Raw genomic sequence first — 23,397 nt, forward strand, 5'->3', positions numbered from 1 at the left:
TAAGAGGTGTCTCATTTATCATCCTTTTAAAGACAACCTATCTAATAAAGATGAAATATGTAAATTGACCATCACTTCGTGACAAAGATGGTGACACCCATAGCCAATAAGGAGGGAATATGCAAATTGACGTGACAAAGATGGTGGTGGCCGAGCCGGGACACTCCGGGCCTCTAGGCGATGACACAGGTGTTCCGCTCCACCCTGGCTGCTCCAGGCCTCTGGGCAGCGCGCACACACACAGGCACGGAGCTGCCGGGGCTGGGCGGGACGTTTGCTATGATGGGGAGGCGGGGGGTGGAGGGAGCTGCAGGAGGGTGGCAGGGCTGGAGCGAAGGCAGAAGGCGGCTCCAGACTGGAGTGAAGGCCCGGGTCCCGGGTGCAGGAGGGAAGCCAGTGCCAGCAGCCAGGAGAAGGAAGGCCTACTCTTGCACAAATCTTCCTGCATTGGGCCTCTAGTAAAATTATGAAAGGATACCACCAGAAGCTACCTAAACATTTCAGTTAAGTGTTAAGATAAAGCTAAGGGTATTTTCACATGAAAATCTAAAGAGGACAATGAGAATGAAACAAGTTCCACGTGGTCATACAAATCCTGGTAAAGGAACTAGAATGGAAGCCCAAGCTGGTGAGCAAGTGGGAAAAGGAAAGAAAGCATGCTTCAAGCAGATGACAGGAGGAAATCTTGGGATCAAATATTGACTCTGGCATTACCTAGATAGCCCCTATTTTTTGTCATAGGTAACTCTAATAATAGTCCTATTGTTGCAAAACCAGTCCAAATACTATCCAGTTGAAAAGAGGCCCCTCATTGATTTGTTGGGTTTAGGTGATAACCCATGTCCTCCCACACCGAGAAAGTTCTGACAAGAAAGTTTCAATGTGCCTTGAAAGTGGTGTTGGTAGAATGCCTCAGGCCAGGCACCTCCCAGTGATGTTCTGCTGGCTGAGATACAAGGTGGGAGGGGAGTAGGCATTTTTACTCAACCAATTTCTTGGTCTTAAAGAAGTGCTCAAGGCAGAAGACCTGCCAAGTGGCTAGTCCAACGAGGCTTTGAAAAGATGCTGAAGTACAGGACCCAAGTATTTGTTGATGCTCTGGTAACACGTATGTCCTCCTCTCACTCCTTCATGTAGGCAAAATCATTAACGATAGATTCTGAAAGGTCTTCTAGGTTTCCTATCTCCACCTCTAAAGGTTTGAACTTCTCAACTTTTGTGATCATTTCATAATTTTTTCACCTCCACACCATGCTTCATGTCTAGGATCATGAATTGGTCAGGTATCCGCCTTGTTCCCTTGCTCTTAAAACACACTTTGAACATGTTATAATCTTCAGTGATAATGGCAAATTTCCCCTTGTTTGCATCCTCCTTGGAGTACAGAATATGGCTGGCAGAATCTGTAATCTTTTTTTTAAATATATTTTTATTGATTTTTACAGAGAGGAAGGGGGAGGGATAGAGAGTTAGAAACATTGATGAGAGAGAACCATCAATCAGCTGCCTCTTGCACACCCCCTACTGGTAATGTGCCCGCAACCAAGGTACATGCCCTTGACTGGAATCGAACCCGGGACCCCTCAGTCCACAGGTCAACACTCTATCCACTGAGCCAAACCAGTTAGGGCAAGAATCTGTAATCTTGCCGTGGGTGCACAGGCTGCCAGCACCCCCACACATGTCAGTGATCTCTTATGCGCTGGTTACCAGCAGGTCCTTGTGGATCTCCTCGTGGAGGCACTTGTGGGAGTTAACGGGCATATGGAAGGAGATGGAAGGGGCCGAGCAGAAGTAAAAGCAGTAACACTAACTTACAAGGGCCACACTGGGCTTGTGGACCAGACAAACCAGACTAGTGCTATACAATTATTTTTATCTCTAGGAAGATGGGTAAACATATTCTCTGAATTCTAGAATGATATTCTTTTTTTTCTTTTTTAAATCTTTATTGTTCAGTTTATTACAGATGTCCCTCCTTTTTCCCCCATAGCTCCCCTCCACCCGGTTCCCACCCGACCTCAGGCCCTCACCACCCCACTGTTTGCGTCCATAGGTACTGCATATAAGATTTTTGTCCAATCTCTTCCCGCACCCCCCTACACCCTCTTCCCCCCAAGAATTGTCAGTCCACTCCATTTCTATGCTCCTGATTCTATTACATGCACCAGTTTATTCTGTTCATCAGATTTTTTATTCATTTGATTTTTAGAATCACTTGTTGATAGATATGTATTTGTTGTCACTTTGTTGTTCATAATTTTTTATCTTTACCATTTTCTTCTTCCTCTTCTTAAAGAATACCCTTCAGCATTTCATATAATACTTGTTTGCTATTCATCACTTTGAATATTTCTTGCCACTCCCTTCTGGCCTGCATAGTTTCTGTTGAGAAATCAGCTGACAGTCATATGGACACTCCCTTGCTGCTTTTAAGATTCTCTCTTTGTCTTTTGCCCTTGGCATTTTAATTATGATGTGTCTTGGTGTGGTCCTCTTGGGATTCCTCTTATATGAGGTTCTCTGCGCTTCCTGGACTTGTACCAGTAAATCTATTTCATTCACCAGGTAGGGGAAGTTTTCTGTCATTATTTCTTCTAATAGGCTTTCAATATCTTGCTCTCTCTCTTCTTCTGGCACCCCCATAATTTGGATGTTGGTACGCTTGAAGTTGTCCTAGAGGCTCCTTACACTATCTTCATATTTTTGGATTCTTTTTTCTTTTTGCTCATCCGGTTGGGTGTTTTTTGCTTCCTCATATTTCAAATTATTGACTTGATTCTTGGGATACTTTACTGTTGAATCTCTGTATATTATTCTTTATTGCATTCAGTGTATGCTTAATTTCCGACTGGTCCTTTTCCTTTTTTTTTTTTTTTTTGCATTCTCATTAAGATCCCTGAAGGTCTCACTAAGTTCCTCAGAGGTTTCTAGAAGATTCTTTTTTTTTTTTTTTTTTTTAATATATATTTTATTGATTTTTTACAGAGAGGAAGGGAGAGGGATAGAGAGTTAGAAACATCGATGGGAGAGAAACATCGACCAGCTGCCTCCTGCACGCCTCCTACTGGGGATGTGCCCGCAACCAAGGTACATGCCCTTGACCGGAATCGAACCTGGGACCTTTCAGTCCGCAGGCCGATGCTCTATCCACTGAGCCAAACCGGTTTTGGCTAGAAGATTCTTGAGTAACTTTATAACTGTGGTTTTGAACTCTATATCTAGTAGTTTGCTTTCTTCCATTTCTTCATTTGTGACATGTTTCTTTGTCTCTGCATTTTGGCTGCTTCCCTGTGTTTGTTTCTATGTGTCGGTAGCTGCTAAGTCTCCTTGAGTTGATAGAGTTGCCTTGTGTAGTAATTGTCCTGTAGGGTCCAGTGGCTCAGCTTCCCCAGTGACCTGAGGTGGACACTCTTGGTGCACCCCTTTGTGGGCTGTGTGCACAGTCTTATTGTAGTTGAGCTTTGATTGCTGCTGGTATCACTGGGAGGAATTGACCTCCAGGCCAATTGGCTGTAAGAACCAGCTGTGTCTACAATGGAAGAACTACTGTGCAGGAGACACCCTTATGGGGCAGGACTTGCTTCAGTGGGGCTTTGGTGCTCACTGAGTCTGCCCCTTGAGTGTGTCACTTATAGATGTGAAGAGTTGTAATCTGGTATGGTCTTGCACTGACCACTGGGTACACTGGCTCTTGGATCTCCAAGGAGGTGCAAAGTCAGCCACTGCCTGTGGCCACCAAGCAGGAGCTACAGAGACATCTGCAGAATCCTCCTCTTTGTATCAGGTTTGGAAATGCCCAGACAAGGCCCAGCTGTGAAGTAAGGCAGGCTGGTGCTGGTGCCGGCCTTGGGCCTTCTTTTTTTTTTTAATTATTTAAAGTATTACAAATAGTAGTACATATGTCTCCTTTTTTTCCGCCATTGACTTTCCCCCGGCCTCCCCTACCCTCCGGCACATTCCCTCCCCCCGCCCTCCCCCGCCCCCCGCAGTTGTCTTGTGTCCATTGGTTATGTTTATATGCATGCATACAAGTCCTTCGGTTGATCTCTTACACCCGCACCCAGCACTCCCCAGCCTTCCCACTATAATTTGACAGTCTGTTCAATGTTTTTCTGCCTCTGTATCTATCTTTTTGTTCATCAGGTTATAATGTTCTTTATTATCCATAAATGAGTGAGTCCATGAGGTATTTTTCTTTCACTGCCTGGCTTATTTCACTTAGCATAATGCTCTCCAGTTCCATCCATGCTATTGCAAATGGTAAGAATTCCTTTTTTATAGCAGCGTAGTATCCCATTGTGTAGATTACCATAGTTTTCTAATCCACTCATCTATTGATGGGCATTTAGGCTATTTCCAAATCTTAGCTATTGTAAATTGTGCTGCTATGAACATAGGGGTGCATATGTCCTTTCTGATTGGTCTCAGTTTTCTTGGGATATATTCCTAGAAGTGGTATTACTGGGTCAAATGGCAGTTCCATTTTTAAATTGTTGAGGAAACGCCATACTGTTTTCCACAATGGCTGCACCAGTCTGCATTCCCACAAGCAGTGAAGAAGGGTTCCTTTTTCTCTGCATCCTCTCCAGCACTTGTCATTTGTTGATTTGTTGATGACAGCCATTCTGACAGGTATGAGATGGTACCTCATTGTAGTTTTGATTTGCATTTCTCAGATGATTAGTGACTTTGAGCATGTTTTCATGTGTCTCTTGGCTTTCTGAATGTCCTCTTTCGAAAAGTCTCTATTTAGGTCCCTTGCCCATATTTTTGATTGGATTGTCTATCTTCTTTTTGTTGAGTTGTATGAGTTCCTTGTAGATGTTGGAGATTAAACCCTTATCAGAGATAACATTGGCAAATATGTTCTCCCATGCAGTGGGCTTTCTTGTTGTTTTGTTGATGGTTTCTCTTGCTGTGCAGAAGCTTTTTATTTTGATGTAGTCCCATTTGTTTATTTTCTCCTTAGTCTCTCTTGCCCTAGGATCTGTGTCTATAAAGATGTTGCTACGACATATGTCTGCAATTTTGCTGCCTATGGAGTCTTGTAGGATTTTTATGGTTTCCTGTCTTACATTCAAGTCCTTTAGCCATTTTGAGTTTGTTTTTGTGTATGGTGTAAGTTGGTGATCTAGTTTCATTTTTTTGCATGTATCTGACCAAATTTCCCAGCACTATTTATTAAAGAGGCTGTTTTGGATCCATTGTATGCTCTTGCCTCCTTTGTCAAATATTAATTGAGTATAATGTCTTGGGTCAATTTCTGGGTCCTCTATTCTGTTCCATTGGTCTATATGTCTGTTCTTTTGCCAGTACCAGGCAGTTTTGAGAACTGTGGCTTGGTAATATAGTTTGATATCTGGTATTGTGATCCCTCCAACTTTGTTCTTCTTTCTCAGGACAGCTGTGGCTATTCGGGGTCTTTTTTTATTCCAGATGAATTTTTGGAGAGTTTGTTCTAGATCTTTGAAATATGCCATTAGTATTTTAATAGGTATTGCATTGAATCTATAGATTGCTTTAGGTAATATGGACATTTTAATGATGTTGATTCTACTAATCCATGAACATGGTATGTTCTTCCATTTGTTTATGTCTTCCTCTATCTCTTTTTTCAATGTCCTGTAGTTTTCCGAGTACAGGGCTTTTATGTCCTTGGTTAAGTTTATTCCTAGGTATCTTAATTTTTTTGGTGTAATGGTAAATGGGATTGTTTTTTTCATTTCTCTTTCTGGAGTTCATTATTGGTGTATAAAAAGGCCATAGATTTCTGGGTATTAATTTTGTATCCTGCTACATTACCAAATTCATTTATTAGGTCTAGCAGTTTTTTGATGGAATCTTTGGGGTTCTCTATGTACAGTATCATGTCATCTGCAAATAAGGACAGTTTTACTTCTTTTCCAATTTGGATGCTTTTATTTCTTCTTCTTATCTGATTACTATTGCTAGTACTTCCAGTACTATGTCGAACAGGAGTGGTGAGAGTGGGCATCCTTGTCTTGTTCCTGTTCTTAGGGGAAATGGGTTTAGTTTTTGCCCATTGAGTATGATGTTGGCTGTAGGTTTGTCATATAGGCCTTTTATTATGTTGAGGTATGATTCCTCTATTCCCATTTTGCTGAGAGCTTTTATCAAGAAAGGGTGTTGGATTTTGTCAAATGCTTTTTCTGCATCAATTAATATGATTATGTGATTTTTTGTCTTTCGGTTTATGTGATGTATAACATTTATTGATTTGGGGGCATTGTACCATCCTTGCATCCCTGGAATAAATCCCACTTGGTCATGGTGTATGATCTTTCTAATGTATTGCTGAATCCAATTTGCTAGAATTTTGTTGAGGATTTTAGCATCTATGTTCATCATTGGGCCTTCTTTTGATAGCTTTGGGGCTCCCTGACCCAGCTGCAGCTTGACAGGTTTTAGGCTGAGAAAGGACAGGCCATTCATATGCAAAAGCCACTGTGCACAGCTTGGGTGTGGTTGTAAATTGGGTAGGGCAGGGTCTCAGGGAATCTCCAGGGTGGAGCAAACAGCAATGGCTGCCAGTCAGCCCTGCATCAGGGAGGTCCCAGCACAGGAACAATGACCATTGTGAGAATCTTTATCTGGAAGAAAGCCGCCCCCACGTTCCTGCCCTGATGCCAGACAGTCCAGTTTCTCCCCTTATGTGTCTGGGTCCCCCAGAGTCTCGCCCAGCACTAGAGCTCAGAACAAGCGGGAGCTTGTAACTCCCTTCTGATTAAAAAAGTGGCCCACCCGGGTGCCAGCCCATTCCACACCGCCGCACCTCCTACCAATCTCACTGCACTTTCTTCTTAACCTCTCTAGTTGTAGTACTTCCACTCAGCCAGCTTTCCCGCGGTTCTGGATGATAGTTGTTATGTATTTTAGTTGTAATTTTGATGTGGTTGTGGGAGGCAGCAAGTACAGGGGTTTACCTATGCTGCCATCTTGGTTCTCTCCTAGCATGATATTCTTTAATGACAATTGTCACTGCTATAGGGTTAATATATGAATAGGCACAGCTAGGAGTAAGGGAGGTAAATTAAGAGGAATGTTTACATGATGCTTTTTAAATTTTATCTACAAGATGGCTTTATGCTGGTTCCTTCATTTATTTTTTCCTTGATTAAATATTTGTTGAGTGCCTGTTATGGAGCTATTTCTGTGGGTCCTTAATCTTTAGGCACGATCCCTTCCAAAATCCTTTGAATTACATACTGCAAGTAATCACCTACTCAGCTTCTATCCTAGGCAGGCACACTTTCTGTGCATACTTTGTTCCATCTATGAAGTTAGTCTGATCAGAGATACTCTGGGCCATAATAAACCATATGGGTATGAGTTCCATTAATGATACCTGAAGCTACTCTGTAACCAGAGTGGAGCAATGGAACTCAAATATTGATACTATCCATCAGAGGAGCACTCCATGATTTGTTCTAAATGTTCAGTTCCTTGGCAATATCTCATTGTTGGTGATGAGAATCCACTAGCCTCTCATGATTGGTAAGATTTGAAAAGAAAAAGTCATTTTCAATTCATAAAGGTTATTTTACTTAAATTACCATCAACTCGTAAGGGAATTGATTTCAACTGTTTGGGAACAAATATTTCTAGAGATCAAAGATCATCGTCAAATGTTCAGCATCAGGGACCAGTTCCAAAAATTTGTCCTGTTTTTAGAATCCATGAAGTAGCACTGTCATGGGCAATTTGGGTAAAGAAGCCTTCAGTTCAATTATCTCAAAGTTATATGTTATAATAAATTCTAAGAAAAACTTCTTTCAAAATTATATTTGTGAAAAGGATGCAAATTATTACTATACCAAAAGACAAATAAATGATTTTTTAAAGTCCCACCACACAGCAACTAAATATAGCAAATAATTCCTTGTTTCACAAGGCCCAACAAGACCGTATATAATAAAAACATGAGGAGCTATTTTATAATACACCCACAGAGAAAGTCTCTTGAGATGCCAAAATAGCCCAAATGAAGTTGTTTCATACATGAAAGGATTCTCCTTTGAGCCAATAAGACTGTTTACTTTTTTATTGCTCTGAATTCCAGAATGGTGAAATAACTTAGGCCTTTAGCTTTCCTCCAAACATATTTATTACTTCATTTTAAATTGCCCTTCCCCCAATTTTCTCATAAACTAGTAAAAATTGCAAAGCCCTGGAATGATCTGCAGATGGAAGGATATTTGGAATACTTTTGGCTGATAAGTAAGCATCTGTCTTCGATAGCATAAACTATGTTGTAGTTAGTGAAAAAAGGCTGAACGCCTTAGATTCTTGTGTTTCTTCTCTTCTGTGCAAGTCTGTGATTTGCTGAATTTGTTCTTATTGGCTTTTTCCCAGCGAAGCTATAATAAAATGACAACAATCCAACTGTAGTAGCCATCTGTTGATTTTGCTGCCTGGCATTCACTCATTCTGTCTAGTAAGTGTGTACTGATTCCCTCTTTAAAATCATCCTTTCCAACTCTTAATGAATTGTGATTCTTATAAAACCAGTTCCAGGCCCTGTGTAGACCCCTGTCCACTGTCAAGAGTGGTCAGTGACTGAGGACTAGGCCCATCAGTCCAGTGCATTTCCCTGTGATTGGTGGAGGGTGGTCATGTGACCCAGAGCAATGTTTATCAATTCATTGTAATTTCCCTGAAATTGGTTTAGAATAGTCATGTGACCCAGGGTGGTGTCCATCAGTCCACTTTATTTTCCTGTAATTGGTTCACAGTGGTCATGAGACCCAGTCAGGGCTGGTGAGAGATATTCTCTAGACTTCTAGGAATAGAACCCCTAGTCTCATCCACTGATCCTGAAACCTGAGACAACTGTGAAGATTGAAGCTGCTGCTGTCACTTACAGCTGAGACAAGTCCACACAAAGGAAGGCAGAGCCAAGAGATGGACTGATACAGAGTCCCCATGATATCATTTGAGCCCCCAATCCAGCCATGCCTGAAGTTAACCCTGGACTTTTCAGCCTAAATTAGAGATTACATTCCTTTTTATTTTTTAACTACATTGATTTATTTTTAAATGCAATAGATTCTATTGGGTTTTGTCACTTCTAACAGAAAGGGTTCCAGCTGATACTTTAGTTCTGGAGAGCTTTGGGGGCGGGTGTTGATTATTGGCTTCTGTAGTTCACACACCATCATGTACTTCACAACCTAATTAAATGGAATGTGACAGGGATGATGCACTGAAGAGTTGTTACTGAAAGTTGGCAAACAATTGGTCTTTTCATCTGTTTCTGAGGACTAATCCCAAGGTGTTTTATTGAGAGGCCATGTGATTTGTATACTTTATGAAATGGTCAGTGAGGTGTAGCCCCAAGAGGAGACAGAAAAGAGATTTAGGAAAAAATGAAATTCATTGCACTCACAGGTCCCAGAGAAGGAAGCATGGCCACAGAGGAAAGACACCAGGGTGGTCAGGAGCAAGGGGAACATTCAGACCACAGACTTTATTGGAGTTTCAGAAGGTAAGTCAAGGCAGGGAAAGCCCATCAGATAATTATAGATGCAGGGGAGCCCAAGGAGATGGAAGGTGTCACTCCTACCTTAACCACTTCAGTCCATGGAGGATATATTCCTCAGGAGCAAAAACCTCAATTCACTAAACTACCCAAGATTGGGGAGACGGGGGCTTGATCGGAGGTTTGCTTCATTCACTGCCTATGGTACCATAGAGTGCTACTAGTAAGTGCTTTTCTTCATCTCTGCTTATAGGAAACCCAAGTAACTACAGCAAAGGAGGAGATGTATTGGATCTCATGCTTGTAAAGCTGTAGTTCTTGAACTTGGGTGTGTATCTAAATCACCAGGAGGATGTGGCAGAAACACAGCCTAGCCCTTTACATCTTCAGCAATCCTGGGCCTCTGGATTCCTTGTTAGCTCTGCCTGTGGTGCTGATTCCCACCCAAATATAAGAAGCACTGTTGTAAAGGATGGATATTGGGTCTAACATTCAGGCAGTATCATCCAGGCCTCTCATTTTCACTATATTTCCATTTGTCTGTTTCTGTCAGTTTATCACTTCTCAGGCTGCTCCTTCATCATATGGTGAAGGTCACAAGAAGTTCTGGGACCACATCCTTTCAGCTCACTGAGACTTCAGAGAAGTGTCTCTAAACCCCAGTACACAGAGAAATCCTTTCCAAGGGGAACAAGGAGTGACTCAGTCCCTGCATTCATATCCAGAGTTCTAGGGGAAGATTCTAATTAGTCCATCCTGTGTCACATACTTATCTTGAGTCACAGGCACATCTCTATGAGGGAATGGGGATCACTGCCCATTTCAAGGGCCACTGGAGGGAGGGTGTTCCGATTGGAAACCTCAGAGACTAGGGAAGCTGCAGTTCCCTAAAGGAAGGAAGGCTATGTACCAAAGTGAGGGAGGAAGGAATGCTGGCTACTGTGCTATTCAAATTATATACTCCCAAGTAGACTGAATTCTCCAAAACCATAAGAATGAAAATGCATGCTGTTTATTTAGTGCATAACATATGACAGGAGCATCATATATGTTACATGTAACATGGGATGATTTTCAAAATATTTAACAGCTTGGATGGTACAGGCCACAAGGTACTCAGAATAGGAAGAGACCTGGAGGTTCCTGGGTATAGGTCTTAACCCTTTAGTTCAGGGGTCTGAAGAGAGGGGTAATGTGGGACATGGACACAACTCAAGGGCTTGAGTAGCAGTTATTTACCAATTGATAAAAGGGTGTCTTAATATTTTAACAGCCAATATGTTCTTACTGATGCACACCTGCTGAATATTTTCAGTTCTGAGTATCATCTTAACAACCACACTTATAAAAGATGGGTATCTCCTGAAAGTATGCTGTCATATGCTAGAGGTATGCAAAGACTCTCTCTCTCTCTCTCGAGAGAGAGAGAGAGAGAGAGAGAGAGAGAGAGAGAGAGAGATATGGAGGAAAAACATGATTTGTATATTAGAACAAATTGGAGTACATTGCATGTAGAACAGATATAAATGTTTAGAATAACCATGAGATGTCAAGGAAGTCTAGACATGGGGTCCCTGACAGGGGGTACTCCTGTGGGAAAGATTGAGAAACATGGTCATAGGAATTCATTGTTGATATCTGTGACCCTATTTTACAGAAGGGACCCTTGAGGGATGAAGACTATCTAAGTGTGCATGCTTTTAAATGGGGCAAGATTCAGACCATCTGCCTGGGTCAGAGCCATACCATGCTGCCTTCTTTTATGTTTGCTTCCTGCTGGTGTTCTTTATAGAAAATTTAACCTTAAGGGGAAGGACAGCTAGTTATTAAATAGCTATATTTAGTGAAAAGGTTAACTGAAGAAAACTCTGGGTAAGGAAGAGCATAAATCACATAGTTTTACAAAGGAATGAGTGATTGTTCCTCAGAGCTAGGGAAGGCCATTTCAAAGACAGAAATGAGGTTTATAGGGCCCCAAGCCAAGAAAACCACAGAACAAAACAACACTTAGCACATGGAAATGTCAGAACCAAGTACGTAGGAAAGTTTGATACAGTCTTTAGAGCTGTAATTCAACATGCTGGTCCTGAGTTTAGAGTTACATAATGATTGTGAAAATATTCAAATTAAAATAAACTCTCAAACTAATAAGGAATGGAAGCTGTAAGACTGGTTGCCCATACTGATTGCTATAGTCTGAATGTTTGTGTCTCTCCAAAATTCATATGTTGAAATCCTAATCTCCAAGGTGATGGTATTGAGAAGTACAGCTTTTGGTGTGATTAGGTCATGAGGGTGGAGCCCTCATGAAAGGGATTAGTAGCCTTATAAAAGAGGCCCCACACAGAGCTTCCTCAACCTTCTACCACGTGGGGACACAGGTGGAAGATGGCAGTCTAGGAACCTAGAAGTAGGCTCTCACCAGACACCAAATCTGCCAGCACCTTGATCTTGGACGTCTTAACCTTTAGACTATAAGAAATAAATGGTTGTTGTTTAAGCCACTCAGTCTATGATAGTTTGTTATAGAAACCTGAACAAAATAAGACTGATTAACTGAGGATAATTATATATCTTATACTAGAGGGCCCGGTGCACGAAATTCGTGCACAGGTAGGGTCCCTGACCCTGGCCAGCAATCAGGGCCAATCAGGGCCTTCCAGTTGTTGGCTGGGGCCTTCCTTCGTTCTGCACCACCCCCTGGTGGTCAGCACATGTCATAGCAAGCAAGCAAACTCCCAGTCTCCCGGTCGAACTCCCAAGGGGACAATTTGCATATTAGGCTTTTATATAGAGAGATATAGATTTGTGTTACAGATCTTGAATGAGTGATGGGAGAGAATCATGGCTTTTCAACTACTTATAGCTTATACTCCATAGGCATTCTATAAACACGTGGTGAATGAATATTTGTTTTAAAGAAATTTTTTCCCAAAAAATCTTTTTTTTTTTTTTTTTGCCTAAAACTAAACCTCCAGAAAGCTCTGCATGTATAGTACATGCTGTTTCAAGCTCTGCAGGGCACACGGCCAAATATCCCTGGAAGGCAATGCAAATTTGAGAGAGAATGTGCCAAAAGGATTGCATACATACACTGTGAACCAGAGAACAAGAGTTTTTGTTGAAAATGTGGGCACTAGTTTTAATTTTGTCTTCATGTTGGTTCACAAAATTAGTGATACCTCATATCTATCTATTTGCCCAAAACATGATTTTATTTGATTCCTTCAATAACTCTACATGGTGGACAGAGAAGGTATCCCCCTTTCTAGAAAAAATACACTGTTTTCCTCCATTCACGCTTAGAAAACCAGATGTGGGGGGGTTTATCCTACATAGAACAACTGTCCAAAATTAGGCAGGTGTCCAATTCAATTCAGTTATGACACTAACTGAAGTTAACAATGACCCCACAGGTTAAGGGGTCAGTTCCACAAGAATGCCCCCACTTCAGATGCTAATTACAAGTAGTAGGTCCCCAGGTTACCTATAACTTCTGTCCAACTTAGTTACACATTGGAAGTTCCCATGGCCAACTCCTCAGTTTAGATATTTTGCTAGAGTGTCTTCCAGGATCCAGGAAAGCAGTTCAATTTCTATTGCCAATTTATTACAAAAGATATTTTAAAGGATATATATGAACAGCCAGATTAAAAGGTGCATGGGGAGAGGTCTGGGAGGGTCCCAGATATAGGAATTTCTGTCCCCTTGGATTTGGGGTGTGTAGATGTGTTCACCAACTCAGAAGCTTTCCAAAACCCATACTTTTGGGATTTTTGTGGAGGCTTCCTCACATGAGCACAATCAATTATTAACTCCATTTCCAGCCTCTCTTCCTTCTCCGGTGAAAGAGGCAAAGGTCTAAAATTTCCAAGCTTCTAACCATGACTTGGTCTTTCTAATCATGGTTTGGTTTTTGTAATCATACCTTGGTCCTTCTAATCATGGCTTGGGTGCCCCAATCCAGGAGCCCACCCAGAGTTGTCCCATTAGAACAAAAGACACTCCTATCAACCAGGAAATTCCAAGGGAATTAGGGGTCCTGTGTCAGATGTTCCTATCACTTACAAAATTACAGTTTTAAGAGGTCTGTGTTAGGCGTCAAAGACTAAATATTAGAACCAAGATTTTCTGAGCACCCCTATTTACAGGAACTGGGGACAGAGACGAATATAACAGAATAATTTATTCTTATCTTACACCCTCATTTTCCACATGAGGAATTTTAGGAATTGTAGGCACACAATTATAAAGATGTACAAGGCCAGACCCTTTGCTCACTAGACGTTAAAGGAACACTTTTCAATTTGCTTCCATCCATCCCTCAGAGTTCAGGCAGAAGGATCAGAAAGTAGGGAGTCTCCTATTAAGAGTCAAAAATCAGGGAAGGATAAAAGGTGCTGTTAGAGACCCAAATTGGACCATTATGAAGACTTTCTTAGAGCTTTTATAAGAATCCTAGAGATAACTTCTAGGGTCTGGCTTCCATATCCTTATCAATCTCACTTTTAGAATGTATTCTAAGCCATGACATTTGTGAAAGCTGGAATTATGTCGATGAGAAGAAGTTACACCCTTAGGCAGTAATAGTCAACAATTACCCCTAGGCAGTAATACTCAACAATTCTTTCAGTTTCCTGTAGGACTTTTCAAAAATAAGTGAAAATTTGATGGTGATTTTTTTTTTTTGTAAACCTAATTTTTTCTAGTCCTAGCCAAAGCTAAGCTACATTAAGAAAGTTTAGACTAAAGTTCCAAAACTCAACCTCTTTTTTTGAAGTCTGAGTTAACATAGAGTACTATTTAGTAATTGCCCAAATGAACTTAAAATACTGTCTGGATCCATCCTGGGGAAAAAATGCTAAACTGGGGCTGCTCAATGCTATCCTGCCCTCTCCCCAGTTCCACCAACATGCAGGGTCCTGACCAAGCATACCTCTTAAAACAACTTCTAAAATGTAATTTTTAAATGTAATTGTGCTGGCTCTTAATTAAAGTAGTGTCCTGGAACTCATGGCTTTTCAGGAATTTCCCTCAGAGTAGCTTTATGCTAAAAAAAAAAAAAAAAAAAAAAAAAAATCCGGGAAGCCTGCTAGAGAGGACCCAGGATTTCCCTGGGTCAATATACAGCTTTCATATTTCAAACTGTGTTACAAATAAAACAATTTTAAAAAATAATGTCCTTTCACTAATCCTGTTAACATCATTTTAGAAGGGCAATGACATCTAAAGAAAAATGAGAGTCAGAAGAACTATCTTCCATCCCATATAATAATGGGAACCTGACCAGTTCATACTGCCTGGGCTTTCTTTTCTCCTTAAGAAAATGGAGAGAGCAGCAGCCCTTTGCAATGTCATGGCCGTGCTTTCAGATCAAATAAGGAGGGAGCAGAAAAAGCCCCCTGAGCTCTTTTAAATAACAGACAAATTCTTATTATTCAGAAAAAAGATCATTACAAAGGTCAGTATTTATCTTTTTACTTTAACAGAACCTATTCAATACAAAATCAACACAATGAATAGAATCCTGTCACCTTGTACACAGTGATCACCCAGCAAATATTTATGGTTTGTGGGCTTACCTAATACACACACAAACACATACATAACACACACATACACAAACACACAAACACACACATTACACAAACATAACCACATGCACAAACACACACACATACTCAAACACACATACCATACAAACACATAAACATATACACACATAAGCACACACATATGCACTGAAACAAATATGCACATAAAAAGCACATACACATACATGCATATACAAACACACATACAAACACACACAGTGTACTAAAAGTAAACTGAGCAACAATAAAGAAAAAGTCTGGTAAAGAGTTTTTTCAGTTGCTCACCCTCTCCAATTCCTCTGCCCTTCCTATTAGGATACATGCTGTTTGCTTCAGAGTCTTTTTGTCAGAGCTTCCAGAAAGAGAAGGGGAGCTACTGAAAATTTGAGTGTTAACTTAAGCAGTATCCAAAGTTCTAATCAACAGAGTTGCCTTTTTCCAGGCATTGCTCCATGGTCTGAGCACCCTCCACCCACCTTCCTGTTGGTCGCTGCTTCCCACAGCGACTGTTGACACACTCCAGATGTGCAGGCTCACCAGTACTTGCTCACCTCTTTCTGTGGGCCTTCTCTTGCCTACTCCTTTAAGGGAGAAGGAAAGTGCTTAGAGGGGATGGGTTAATTCTGGGCTGTAATCTAGAAAACCAAATGGAATGGTAAGCCTGCTTTCTTTTTGTGGGAAATTTACTCATTCAGCACAGTGTCTGAGCACCTACCGGGTGCCTAGCTGCTGCTAAGCTATGTGTGGGAGAGACAGGAAGGACCAAACATAGTCCTGGCCCTCAAGAGCACCCAGAGGAGGAAACCAATCATTAGAATGTGAGGAGTGCAAGGGGAGAGTGAAGAAGAAGGTGCTCAGGCGTCTGCAGGTGATGAGAGGGAAGGAGAAGGAAGACGTCTGGGGGAATAACACCCTGTGTCAGGAAAGGGGATATGGTCATATTCTAGGTAGGGAACAGGTTCAAGAAACACAACCTCTGATAATGTTTTTCCATTGTAATTTTCTCTTTAAAGTTAAACCTTGCATCTCAGACATAGCTGTGGCCCTAATACCTTCCATGCACTCCATCCATCTTCCCTGCCTGCCTACTGGGTTCTTGTGCCCTCTGGCTTCCCACTGGGTTCAGTCCATGGTAATAATGAGCAGGAGATCTGAGGGAGGGAACAGGGTGATGTCAAGGCACTTATTCCACTCTCCTGTCAAGGCAGTCTTCTTAGGAAATGCTTTCTTTTCCAGGTTCCTGTTGCGGCTTCCTCCTCCCTCATCCTTTTGGGCCTCTGAGTGGTAACAGCTCTTTTACTGTTATGAATATCCCTTGTGGTTCCTCTCCATCTCACCCACACTTTTGTAAACAATGGCTTTATTAAGCTCTCCTGGAATTATTCCAATTTGAGGGCCATCTGTTTCCTGTTGGGACCTTGATTGACAGAACAAATAGCAAATATATCACAGAGAACAGGATGCAAAAATTATATAAATATATATGTATGTTTGTGTGTGTGTATGTATACATATATGCCAATGATAGTGTCTAATTGATTCATTCATTTATTCCATGTATGGATTCCTCACATTCTAATTATGGTTTCTTCCTCTAGGTGCTCTTGAGGGCCAGGACATTTATGAGGGTCAACTATGTGAAAGGCACAATGGGTGAAGAACCACACTTTCTGGATTTTATAAGACAGTATCAGTTACAACATTCTTTGCTATGGTCAGACTATGTTAATTTGGGGTTCATAAAATATGATCTCAATAGCTATGGGCAAGGGGAAAATGAGTACTCTCAGAGTTTATACTCTCATCTAGTTTAGTCCTCCAGAGTCCAAGTCTTTAAACGAAAAAAGTAAGTGGAGAAAGTTTGAGACGTGATCCAGTAACAGATATGCATTCTGCAGATTACATTCTGGGCAGAGCTCCTTTGCTTACCCGCTGAGTGGTGAGTCTGCTGCTTTGGGATGAAAAGCATCAACAGTGATAACAAAGGCTCACAATGGGCCAGGCAGGGAGCTGAAAGCTTCACTTACGATACTGAATAATGGCTTAAACCATTAGCTAGTAGTAATAATAGTAGTAATAGCAGTAGTAGTAGTAGTAGTAGTAGTAGTAGTAGTAGTAAGCGTTTACTGACCAAAGTCTACATCCAATTCAAACCCAAGTTTATATCCAAGGCCCATAGTTTTTAACTACTCTGCTGCAGTGTCTCTCCCAAGAATAGATAATTCACAGCCAAGACCAGAGGGTGTCTGGTGAATGAGACAATTATAGGTTTGGAGGCAAAGGGCTATCCTACAATTTTGGCTTACTCTCTGTTATTATATCCACACGGTGAGAAACTGGCAAGGGAATCAACTTCACAGGAATCTCCTTTTAACTCCGTGTGGTAGAATCAGCCCTCAGCTAACAATTTGCTCAGATTAGATTAGAAAGAAGGACTAGAAAGAAGGGCAGGAGCTAGTCAAACAAGATGTAGCCCAGGGGTTACCAAAGACTTGCTGCAATGGAGGCTCTGGCTCCCTTTGAACTATCAAATAATTACTGCTTTGGAGAGGTAGTAGAGATTAAAGTGTTGATGGCAGGGATGTTAAGGGGCACATTTGAAATTTAAGGCTGTTCTACTTGTGATTAGTCACATTGGGGCAGGGTGGGCAGCTTCACCATGTACTTCCTTTGGGTACAAGGGCAGCCAACCTACCCATACAGGCAGGTTTTTATGAGAGGCAAGCAATACAAATGCTTGTAAATTTAAAGTACCCCATATATTTTGAAGAATCATGTTTAAAACCTATTGATACCCTTATAAAAAATGTACCTTACTTACTTTCTCCCTACACCTAAAATACCCACATATCATGGTTTATGCCTGATGTCCCAAATGATCCTTAATTATGTCCCTTTTCACTCTCAAAAGCATCCATTTTGATAATAAATTTCCACCCTACCTTTGCTGTATGTAACTGATCAACAAAAGAAGGTGAGGCAAAGGGTGCCTGAGCCCAAGTCTGGTTTCAGAGCGAATGTTGTTTTCCTGCAAGGGCCTAGCTGATTCAATTAACCTCTCTGTTTCTTTGTGTGCCAAGTGAGAATAAAATATGTGGCCCATAACTTTTATGAGTAATACAAATAGAAGTAGTTCATAGAATTATAGATCTTAGAGACAGACACAACATGGAGAGATCATTTAGCACACAGGGCTAGGAAGAGACATACAGAAGTCATGATGATGCAATCAGCCTTCACCACTGCCCTCTGTTGTTTTGAAGAAATCTAACAACTGAATCCAGCCATGATCAACTACAGGACAGACAGCTGATGCCTTTCCTCAAATGGAATTCTAACTACCAATCAGTCTGTGACTGTTCATCTGCATTTACCATAACAAAATATCCAGTGGTCCCCTGCCATTAACAAACCTCAGTAAGGTGTCCAACCTGGATTCAGCTGCTGTTCTCAATGTGGATTGCTCATCAGTAGACTTCATAGAGAAGGGTAGGATCAGAGGACCCAACCCATAAGTCCTGTTGGCTGTGACCTGTTGGCTGGTCCCAGTGATTTGTTTCTTTGGTGTCTCTGAAGACTGTCACAGTCTGCTCCTCTCTGTCCTATTTACTCCTGTCTGAATCAAGTGTGTCCCAGGCCCCACTATTCAATCATGCCCAACAATTTTATTCAAATGACAGCTGATAAATTGGTGGTGCAGAAAGAAAGAAAAAAGTCACTGAAGTGCATGATATTCAGCCCAAAGCCTGGAATGAGAGCCAATGCTATTCTTGGGCCTCTGGCGAGACTGTGGATGGAAAGGATGTATCTCAGCTCCTTAAAGAAGGAGCTGGAAAAGGCTGACTTAGTTCCTCTGCTCCCTCTTCTGCTTGTGGCTAACTCTTCTTTACTCTTTTCCACCTCATCTCAGTGCCCAAACCCTGCCTTCTCCAAACCCAACTGGGTCCCAGAAATGGCAGTGGGCTGTTCCTTCAGATTTGCCATGGCCTAGAATCTAGAATCATTTCCAGGGCAAGTACCAAGGGCTTTTGAAATAATGCAGGGTTTTGTGTTTATGGAATTGCACATAGGAATTAATCGTAGGCCAAATTCAAATTTGGGTGTCAATAATTTATAAACTACTGTGTTTCAGAATCTGTTTTTCTCCCTCTCACAGTAATCATAGAGGAACTGGGGAGGGGCAAATAAAAATAGTCATTTTCAAATGGCTTCACTTCTAGGGAAAATGTAAGGGTGACTTTGAAAGCTATTTTATTCCTCTACAAAACGGGTTGCCCATGGACTTCAGTGAAAGCCGTTGTTGTCTCCCCCTCTAACTGGTTTGTGACATCCATCTCTATGCGTCCCTCTTTAGACTGCTTCTATATCATTTGGCATCTTTATTGTTATGGGACCACTTGCCACACACTGGCCCAGCCCTAATTCAACTTCTGGTCTTGAAACATAAATACTAAGATTAAAAATAATGTCCACAGTAATTTAAAAATCCATGAAAACAAATCAGTCATGTGGTAGTGCTCCTTGGCCAAGTTAAATCATGGCAGATTTGCTTGGAGAGAGGCAGAAATCTACTGGGGGCAGTTCCCTGTGCCTTTTTAATTTAGTAATCAAAGGCCCAATTAAGAGTTATTTGAGTAAAAGCAGAAAGAGGTTACACTAAGTGTGGGTAGAGCTAATGCAAAACTTAGAGGGTTATTTGAATACCTGTGTCTTGGAGATTTTTGGAAAGTATTTGCAAACTTCTAAATTTAATTCACAAAATATTTACCACTTACACCTATATGTGCATTGTACTTTATAAAGATATTTCACATATATTATCTCACATGAGCTATGTAGCAGCCCTTTGAGGATAATACTACCATACTTATTTTACTCTTGGGCATGCGAGGGCTCAAAAAGGTTATGTGATTGGACCAAGATCATATGGCTAATACTCAACTTCACATCTATCTGATTTTTAGAATAGTGTTCATTTCACCATATCCCTGTTGACTTGTTTATGCTTACTGTATACAAAGTAGTGTGCCATGTTTCAGGGAACTACAAATTAGAAAACACTGCCCTACCTTTGAGGCTAAGACAGAAACACAATTTATAATACAAAGTAGGTGTGATCACTATAAAAATGGTAGTAGCACACTGTGGAGATTCTGAAAAGGATAGAACCATATTTCTTTGGGGGACTAGGAAAATCTTGCTGACAGAAACAAGTTTAAGTTGGAGTATGGAAACTGGGCATATTGTGAGCAGGTAGAGATACATTACAAACAAATGAAACAGTATGAGGAAAGGAAGGGAAAGTATGGTGCATGATGAGAACAATAAGACACAACTTCTAGCCATAGACAGGGCATTTGTAGGGGAGGGGAAATAGGTTAAATGCAGAGTACAGTATTTGAGAGCCATGGTAAGGCTTTTTACTCAATTTGCAAGGCTGTGGGAAGCCCTCAGTGGAGCGAAAAGATTGCCCAGTGGGAAGATTGGTCTGGAAACAGTGTGTAGACTGGATTGGTGTGTGTACAGCCTCTAAGTGGGGAGGACAATGAAGAGTCCTTAAAAAAAAAGCTGTAATGACAATTGTCATGCAGGGAGAGTAGCTGACAAAATGAGGTCAAGAAAAACCCAGAAGAAAATCAACAGAGTCAAGAAATAATCCCCAGTGGGAAGACTATTCTTTGAAGGTGAGCCATTTCTTTGGGCAATTTGTGAAGCTGGAGGGAAGCCCTGTGGCACTAAAAAGCCATTATACCTAGCATCCTCCGGGGCACCTTGAGGGATGAAAGAGCACCTGGCTCCACAACTTCTAACTTTCAGAACTCGAGAAATATGGAGTGGATGGCTTACTTCCATATGGAAGCCTTGGAGGCATTTCAGTGTTTGCAGAGAATTTAATGTAGGGAGAGTAATTAGTGCTGAGATAAGATGAGATCCAATAAAAAGATGAATGTCCCGATTCTGAAACAACAATAAAAATGGGGGTGGTAAGGGGGAGGGGGCGGAGGAGGGTGGAAGCTAAAAAATCCAGCCTGGGCTTATCTCTGTAGCCTGAACTGGACCCATGATGCATAATCTATCTGTTCCAAGGGCATCCCTTTTCTGCCACAAACAACAATGACACCCTCCTTCCCAGATGTTGAATCAGACTAACCTCGACTATCCACTGGCAGCTCTGACAGACAATGTCATCTGAAATCTCACCAGCTCTGAAGGATCTGCAGGCCCAGCTGGTCACTCGGATGCTATAAGCAAGAGGGGGGAGAACGGCACTGAGAGTGAGCACAAGTTCAGCGGTGCTCACTACAAGCCTTCTTTCGGGGTCACAGGGAGTCGCCAGGACACTGACTGCCAAGTGCGGCCAGCGCAGGCACCTGCAAGCACTGGCGCACGCACGCACGCACACGCATGCACACGCTCGCTCGCGCATGCATCCACATCCCACCTCACCCCTGACATGGCCCCTGCATGCTCTAGCAAGCGCTTCATGTTGATGCCCTACTAGAACCAGAGGTGAGACCCAGTCATGTTTTCCTTGGAAAATTCTTCTCTACTGCGGATTTCTTATGGAAGTAAGCCTCGAGTTCATTTCATTTTAAGCCATTTCTATGAGAGCATTCTTTTTTTAAAAAAATATATTTTATTGATTTTTTTTTTTAACAGAGAGGAGGGGAAAGGGGTAGAGAGTTAGAAACATCCATGAGAGAGAAACATTGATCAGCTGCCTCCTGCATACTCCCCCTGTGGATGTGCCCGCAACCAAGGTACATGCCCTTGACCGGAATCAAACCTGGGACCCTTCAGTCCACAGGCCCACGCTCTATACACTGAGCCAAACCAGTTAGGGCGAGAGCATTCTTTAATGTCCTAATTTAACCTGTTCCCTGACATTGTGGCAAAATTCTAACAAAATTCTTTTTAAAAACAGTAGTGCCAGCCCTAGCCTGTATTTCTCAGTGGTTAGAGCATCAGCCGTCGAGGGTTCGATTCTCAGTCAAGGGCATGTAGCGGGTTGCAGGTCATCCCAGGCCTGGGTCTGGCCTGAGTGGGAGGCAACCTGTTGACGTGTCTCTCTCACATGATCCCTCCCTCCCTCCCACTCTCTCTAAGATTAAATGGAAAAAATATCCTCAGGTGAGGACTAACAACAACAACAAAAATTGGTGCCAGGTCAAGCCCTCCATTCATTCATTCATTTATTCATTCATTCATTCATTCATTCTATCTATTTATTTAAATGTTTGCCATTTTTAATGATAACAACAGCTCCAATTCTGTTTTCCTGTCTCTCACAGAATCATGGAATGTGGGAACAAAAAAGAATGCAAAGGTCGTCCAGTCCATCAGCTTGGAATGGAGACCAGACAGAAAGTATGGCTAGTCCCAGGCAAGGGTTTTGGTTTTCTTTCCTAACAGAAAGGGCGAGGGAAGAGGGAATTGTGTGATGTCATAGTGGTGACCTTCTGTAACACTAGCCAATTGCGGACTTGTCCCTCTGGTGGCTTTCCTTCCTTTTTGAAAATTTATTTTATTTTTTAAATTAAATTTATTGGGATAACATTGATTAATGAAATTATATAATTTTCAGGTGTACAAGATTATAATTTGTTATCTGTAAAATCTAGTGCATGCTTGCCACCCGAAGTCTAGTTACCTCCTGCCTTTACCTACTTTGCCCTCCTCCATCCTCTTTTCCCTTTGATAACCACCATTATTTTGTCTTTATGAGTTTGTTTTTAAAAGTAACAAACTAGCAAAACAAACAAAAACTCTGGTGGGCTTTTGAGACCAGCAATGCAGCAGTTTCTTACTAATGGAGGGCTGTAGGAATGTAAGGACGAGCTAAGCACAGTAAATGTACTTCTTAGAAATCAAAATAGAATAAAACAATTGTTACAATGTCAGCAATGTTTTAAAACAAACTTTTAGAGATCCAGGGTTGCTTCTGCTGCTGGCAAAAGCAGCCAACCCTCTCTTCCAAAAAATATTGTAGAAATACCCTTTTATTTCTTCTTTTCAATGGAAAATAGGGAATATGCTGATATCTAGATGCAGGAATGATGACAGTTTGTCCCACAAACAAATGCACTTAATGAAATATTCTTAAGCAATGAAGAGAAATAGCATGGTTTATTCATGTATATACACAGTATTATATGCATAGGTTGAATGTGTATATGTATATTTAAAGGCTATCTTCTGCTCAGCATTCATCCTTGGCCAGATGTAATTAACTTTTTGTTGAAATATTGCTCATTTTCATATAGACTTTGATTTAATCAAGTTTATTTTTAAAAAATGTAG

General features: G+C 41.3%; 1 protein-coding gene and 1 pseudogene across 1 annotated transcript in view; both read right to left on the reverse strand.

Annotated features, from left to right (window-relative positions):
• FAM107B (family with sequence similarity 107 member B) overlaps positions 1-23,397 on the reverse strand; it is a 249,918-nt gene that overhangs the window by 140,721 nt on the left and 85,800 nt on the right. The gene's annotated exons all lie outside the window — the stretch shown is intronic.
• On the reverse strand, positions 980-21,582 carry LOC102435867 (annotated as a pseudogene).

This window comes from Myotis lucifugus, unplaced genomic scaffold, assembly GCF_000147115.1.
Source record: "Myotis lucifugus unplaced genomic scaffold, Myoluc2.0 scaffold_249, whole genome shotgun sequence".
Classification (NCBI taxonomy): domain Eukaryota; kingdom Metazoa; phylum Chordata; class Mammalia; order Chiroptera; family Vespertilionidae; genus Myotis; species Myotis lucifugus.